The sequence below is a fragment of the Panthera tigris genome, chromosome B4 (assembly GCF_018350195.1).
Source record: "Panthera tigris isolate Pti1 chromosome B4, P.tigris_Pti1_mat1.1, whole genome shotgun sequence".
In the NCBI taxonomy this organism is placed as follows: Eukaryota; Metazoa; Chordata; class Mammalia; order Carnivora; family Felidae; genus Panthera; species Panthera tigris.
In genome coordinates, this window is record NC_056666.1 from 88,328,651 (window position 1) to 88,335,570 (window position 6,920).

The 6,920-nt window shown below is 41.7% G+C and overlaps 1 pseudogene; it reads left to right on the forward strand.

Annotated features, from left to right (window-relative positions):
- The first annotated feature begins 1,027 nt into the window (after window positions 1-1,027).
- Window positions 1,028-2,090, forward strand: LOC102950673 (annotated as a pseudogene).
- Window positions 2,091-6,920: the final 4,830 nt, after the last annotated feature.

Sequence of the window (6,920 nt, forward strand, 5' to 3'; positions counted from 1 at the left end):
ATGCATCATAGTTGGTAGCTGCCGACGGAAGAAATATTTGAACAGAGATTTCCAGGAATCACAAAGCAAAACCATTCATGCAGTGACATGAAGAACTGACAAGTGAACCAACAGCACGGTTCACGTTACTTCATCAGAGTTTGTTGAGACGTCATTAAACTCCCAGATAGGCTTCAGACTTATCCCCAAGCACTCATTTCCTGGGAGTGAGTTGATAGGTTTAATTTTTCTGTGTGATTTTAAGAATTCAAGATATAGCCCAATGGATAAGAAAATGAATTTTAAGTACAAAATGTAAATTTCTCTAGGAACTGTTTTTCTATGTATTACTCTTTATGTGTGTTTCATTTACTACTTGGTTAGTAAATAAACTTTCATTGTTTAAATCAGTAAGGATAATATTCTTCATCAGAGATGCGCTCTATCTGGATTCAGATCCCAAATTCATCCTTGTGTAGCTGCACTTTGATCATGTACTTAACTTCAAGTTCTCAAGTTTCCTGATCCATAAAATGGGCAGTTATTCCTTTGAAGAATGCACATACACACATAAATATACTCTGTGTGTGTGTGTGCAGTTTCTTTGCATGGTGTGTATTCTTTTCCTTTGGGGGAGATGGATGTATATATTCACTTCTTTAAACCATTTAAAACTATGACAGGGAAAAGCACTAGTCGAAAAAAGAGACAAAAAATAGACTCTTAAATACAGAGAACAAATTGGTGGTTGTTGGGAGTGGGGGGTGGAGGCAGGGAAGACAATGGGGGAAATAGACAAAGGAGATTAAGAGTACATTTATTTATCTTGAACACTAAGAAATGTATAGAATTGAATCATTCGATTGCCCACTTGAAAGTAATATAACACTGTATGATAACTGTACTTGAATAAAAAAAGGAACAAAACGTTAGTTATAGGTTGGGGGTAAGAGAGTCCCTAGAGAAAATAAGAAGTATACGCAATGCTGAATGAGAACATCTGTCAAGGCAGAAGGCCTAGAGTACGTAGCAAATGAATACGGTAGAGATGTCCTGTGGAGAGAAGAAAAAGAACCTCCAGGTAGGGTAGAACCTCCAGCTAGGAGGACCCAGAGCCCAGTGTCCTGACTATTCCTCTACTTACCAGACACATACAAATGAGAATATTCAAAAACTTGACTCAAACCGGCCCCAAGGTCAAACGTCTTCATGAATACACCCTGAAGTCCTAGGGCTTGTCTCTGATTCCTTTGGCATCACTAAATCATCCAAGAACCAGTAAAGAGTTTCATAAGGGCTCTTGGGTGGCTCAGTCTGATAAGCCTCTGACTTCAGCTCAGGTCATGATCTCATGATTCATAAGTTCAAGCCCCAGTCCAGCTCTGTGCTGACAAATCGGAGCCTGGAGCCTGCTTCAGATTCTGAGTCTCCCTCTCTCTCTGCCCCTCCCCAACTCATGCTGTGTGTGTGTCTCTCTCTCTCAAAAATAAAAATAAACGTTAAAAAATTTTTTTAAAGTTTCATAAACTTCCTCTTCCTTTTCTCTCCTCTCTCCTTTTGTTTTCCTCTAAATGTGTAAAATATAATGAAACACCTTTTAAGGAAACTCAGAGTCTCTGCCTTTGCATTCTCAATGGTCTTTGTACAGAACTGACTTTCGAGGTGGAAACAAAAAGGAATCTTAAGTAAAGTTTAGTTTTAAAACTTCAAACCCGGTAGCACGGGATCACCACTGCACAGCTACAGCAGCTTCAGGTGCAGGAGGTGGTGAACTCCACAGTGCAGGGTCTGGAGAGACAGAACTTCCAGAAGGTGCAGTGTCCACTGTTGTGAGGACTGCCAGGTGGCCATGCAGCAGGTGCACCAGTGCAGTGAGTGCTGCCATATGCCTCCGGCTCAAGCCCAGGCCCTGGTGACCAGTGAGTTGGAGAAGTTCTAGGACTGCCTGGCCTGGTGCACCATGCATTGCATCAACAAAGCCAAAGATTCAATAGATGCGGGAAGTAAAGAGCTTCAGGTGAAGTGGCAGCTGGAGAGTTATGTGGCCAAGTGTGTGGATGACCACATGCACTGAGAAGATGAAGGAGTTTCTCCTGTCCATTTGGAAATAGAAGTCTTTGCAATGGCCATTGGAGTGGACAGCAGGAATCTATTTAAAAAGAGAAATGGGGGGGGGGCGCCTGGGTTGCTCAGTGGGTTGAGCATTGGACTTTGGCTCAAGTCATGATCTTGAGGTTCGTGGGTTTGAGCCCTACGTCAGGCTCTGTGCTGACAGCTCACAGTCTGGATCCTGCTTCAGATTCTGTGTCTCCCTCTCTCTCTGTGCCCCTCCCGCACTCATGCTGTCTCTCTAAACAAACAAACAAACATTAAAAAGAGAAATGGGAGCTTTGGTCCTTCAAGTGAATTTATGAGGAAATTAGGGATGGCAGCAAGTTTGAGGCATGTGTCACTTTGCTCCAGACACTGGTTCCTTTATGTTTCAACCCTAGAAAGTGAAATGAGAAACACTGGTGCTAACATTTGGGACAGAGATAGCATAGAGAGTTTTTGGTAGCCTAAATTTCACATGCTTGTCCTGAAACTAGGGATCTCAGTCGTGCCAAGCCAGAGCCCTCCAAGGTTCCAGATCTTTCTTAGTATACAGGTACCAACAAGCTGGTGGGTTCCTCTAACCTTCCTATGATCAGGTGGTCTGAGCAGAAGTGCTTCTGTTTGTTGCCAACCTCCTGTTTATCAGAAGGATCTCTAAATCATTTTCCATAAGCTGATAAAATGCATGGGGTCACAAATGTAGAAGGGAAAAAAGGTTTCTTGGTCTTTGCTTTGCTTGGTTTTGTTTTATATACAAGGACTTGAAGTTGATTTAAGATGCAGAGTTGGGAGAGGTAGTTTGGATAAGAACTTTGAACCGTTCTTGTGGATATCTGTTTCTGACCATCAACTGTGGATATGCATTTCTTAACATACACATTACACCTTTCAGCTAGGAGACCCTGCAAAACCAAGAGAGGCGATGTTACACTGGGTATGGGAAGCCACCTTCCCTCTCTCTGGCTGCCATGGTGGGCCGTGAGGCTATCTACAGCAGAGCGACAGGACAATCTTGCCGTGACACTCCCCCTTGAAGGGAAAGGGGGTTTTGGCTGCCCTATATACCAGTATCCAAGAATGATCATTGAAGGAGGAACTGTTGCCTTCTTAAGAGAATTATTAAGTACCGGATTTGGGAAAACCTGGTTTTTATAGAACAGAATGGAATGAAAGCCTACACTCAGTATTGCTTATTTTGCCCCCTGAAATAACAAAACCCTGATGAAACAATCTCTTGGCAACAGGAAGGTCAAAGGAGAAACAGTAGGCAACTCAGGGGTGAGCTGTGATTCCTTTAAAGCAAAAGGGGCAACCTCCCCCATTACCAAATGCCACTTTTGCCTGGGGCCTTTGCAGCAAGCAGTGTTCCTGCCCCAGCTCTAACACCTTTTCATTTTGATAAGCACCTTATTGTCTTTTTACCAACTTATTACTTGAAATGGTAATATAGCCTGTGTTTGGTGATTCAAGGCCTTGATCTATTTTCCTAGTGGTTCAGTTTTTAAAAAATGAATAAGGTTTACTTTTTCCTCCAAAAAAAAAAAATTCAAAACCAATGCAGTTGTCATGAGTATTGAATGCAATGATTTATTTGAAGTACTTAGCAGGATGTATAAACATCCAACTAATGCTAGTTGTTGTTGTTAGTTTTTGTACTATGCTCAGGGTATTAACTGACCTCCTGGTTCCCTGAAAAAAATAAGTCCCCCATCATACGGAAGTCACTTACTCTCTTTGCATTAGATATATGAGAAAGTATTTTTCTTTTCCTGTTCAAAACCCTAGGGAAATTAACTCCTTTAGGTGGGTTATGGAAGTCTAGAGTCTCAGATACAAAGACTCCTTCTAGTAGAGATTTAAGGCGTTAATTACCTCTATTGAAAACTTTGTTAGTAATGTAAAATCCATTTATACAAATGCAAGTCTTTTGCCTGGACACAGGATGGAAAAAAAATGTCATATTATTATTATGTATTATAAATACGCAAATCTATTTTACTAGCTTTGTGGTTTCTTTGAAGTGATTTTTAAATATACTGAGAAAACTTTTTCCTTTCTATAGACTCATAAATATATAACACTCAGGTACTCATATGGTGTATTATTTATGGTTAAATTTATGATAGGATTATCCTTTCATTGCTTCCTTGTGAATTAATTTCCATATACTACTGAATAGTATTCTTTTCTATTACAGTGATTTGCTTTAGGCTATGAAATGTATTTTGTAAGGAACAAGATGGTGAAATATGCTTCAAACATACCATACTGTATTTTTCAATTCATAGTTAAGTTATAACATAAAGTCCCTGGTATTAAGACACCGAATGATTTAGTGAGAAAAATCTGAGATTCCTAGTCTGGATTTGAATTTGAACTGAATTACTTAACTTAACTTCTGAGTGGCCTAAAGCAAGTTCCTTGGTCTTGTTTTGCCTCTGTTTTCTCATTCCTTTTTCCTGGATCCATGCAAAATTGAAAATAATTAACAAGGCATTTAAAAACAATTCAATTAATCAATTGTAGTGGACTCTGTATGATTTTGAGGGCTGAAAGATTCACTTCCCAACACCTATTTGTCCTTTCTAACAGCACCCAAATTTCATTCTGAGGAGCTCTAGCCCATTGTATATGGTCTGGTGGGGCTCTATTTAGATTCCCTAGCTTCCCCTAGACAAAGGACATACCAACGCCCCACGATGGGCCAAAGATTCTCTCCCTGAGTGGGTGAAATAGAAACTGGATACGTTTACCATTTGATTTTTCCCCGAGGAACAGGGTCCTGAACACATTTGTTGTACAATAAGCCCCATGTTGTGCTTTCCACCTCAAGAGGAGCCCTGGATGAACCTGTTTCCAGCTTAGTTTCTCAGCTTCCCATAAATTACGTGAGCATGCGAGAATCTCCGTAGATTCCTTCCTGCTTAGGTTGGCCAGAATCACCTATTTCTGTTGTTTACAACAAAAGAGCCCCCATGAATAGGTCAGTCTAATTCTATTGAAGGTTTTCTCAGAGCAGGCACTAAGCAGGGCATTGTGAGGGCTACAGCAATTCTTCAAGCATAGTGACTATTTCTAACTCACTGGGGAAACGGGTCCATAAAAAGAAAGTACTGTGTCAGGCAATGGATAATAAGCATCAAATGAGTAGGAAAAACAATCCTGGAGAGGCAGTGCTTTATTGTGGTAAAAATATCCTGCTGGAACTAGATATTGTGCATCTGAGCCTCAACTCTGCCACTTTTTACCTGTTTCTCAGACTCAGGCACATTTCTCAGACTCGCCCCTTCTCTCCTGCTGCAGTTAATAAGATAGCAGATTTTCGGGGGCATCTGGGTGGCCCAGTCAGTTAAGCATCCAGCTTCAGCTCAGGTCATGATCTCACAGTTGGTGAGTTGAAGCCCCGCGTCAGGCTCTGTGGTGACAGTTCAGAGCCTGGAGCCCACTTCAGATTCTTTGTCTCCCTCTCTCTGCCCCTTCCCCACTCTCGCTCTGTCTCTCTGTCTCTGTCTCTCTCTCTCTCTCAAATATGAGTAAACATTTAAAATTTTTTTAATTAAATATCAAAACTCTAAGGTTCTTAATAGTTTTCTTTAAAGCAGGTAGTAGACTGGGAATTAAGAACAAAAACCAGAAACACTCCTTTTCCAAGAGAATGCTTCATTTCTTCATCTGCCTCCATGTACCGAGAAAAATTTTAAAGAGAGTCAAAGACAAAGGGTCTTTACTTCAGGGTCGTGGCATGAGAGACAGAACCCCCTCCCCAACCAACAACCCTCCTCAAACACACTCTCCATGCTTCTTCCTGGCTCTCCCAAGCAGCAGAGCAGGTAAGTGAGATGCTCTCAGGATCCAGAATGGAAGGACTGATGAAGCTGCTCCACCTTGAGACCGTTCACACACTGCTTTTGTCCCCTGAAGCTGTTGCAGATGGACTCCATTCAAGCTTCGTGGGAATGCTTTGCCATAGAGACTGCATCTGCTTTCCTGTGGCCTGGCATACTCTTACCTCAGATTTCCAGATAGCTTAGTCCCTCAGCTCCTCCTTACTTGAATGTCACCATCTTGTCAAGGCCTTTTCTGGTCACCCTATTTAAAAATTTCAGTCCCCTATCTATCTATCTATCTATCCATCCATCCATCCATCCTGTTTCTTCCTTATCCCCTTTTCCTGTTTTATTTTTCTCCATAGTACCATCGCCATCTGCCCTGTCGTCCAGACCATTCTCCACATCCACCCCCAACCTTCTCAGCCCTGCTTTGTCACAAGAAGGCTGACCAGTGGACTCTATCTGCAACTTCCTTTGTCCTCTGGCTTCCTTTGTTGGGTTTGAACAATGGGAGACAGCAGGAGGAGATCTGGGGGGAGAAGTGGTTGGGGATTTATGGTCCCGGCTCCTTCCTGCTAAGTCCCTGTGCATGGGCTGCCTTCCTTAATGAAGATCACAGCTCCTATCAGGTGGCCCTCTCCATTCAGCTTTCCTCTCTGGGTTCTGGTGAATTCTCCATCACCTTACCTTACAGGTCTCAGGGTGTTAGGACCTCCCCACCGCTGCTAACTCCAAGGCACAATGCATCCTTTGCTCTTGTAACCCTGCTTCATTTTGTTAATTATTAACCTTTACTAAACTCTTTATTAATTATCTATTAATTATATTAATTATTGATTTTTGTTGAACACTTCTGACATCGCCCATTTTGACTGACTTTTTTACTTTCGTAACTGCTGCATCATCTGACATCCTATACATTTTACTTACTTTTTACTGTTTCTCTCCCACTAGAACATAGGATCCATGAGGTCAAGAATATTTGTCTCTTATAGAACAAACCAAGGGTTGTGGGAG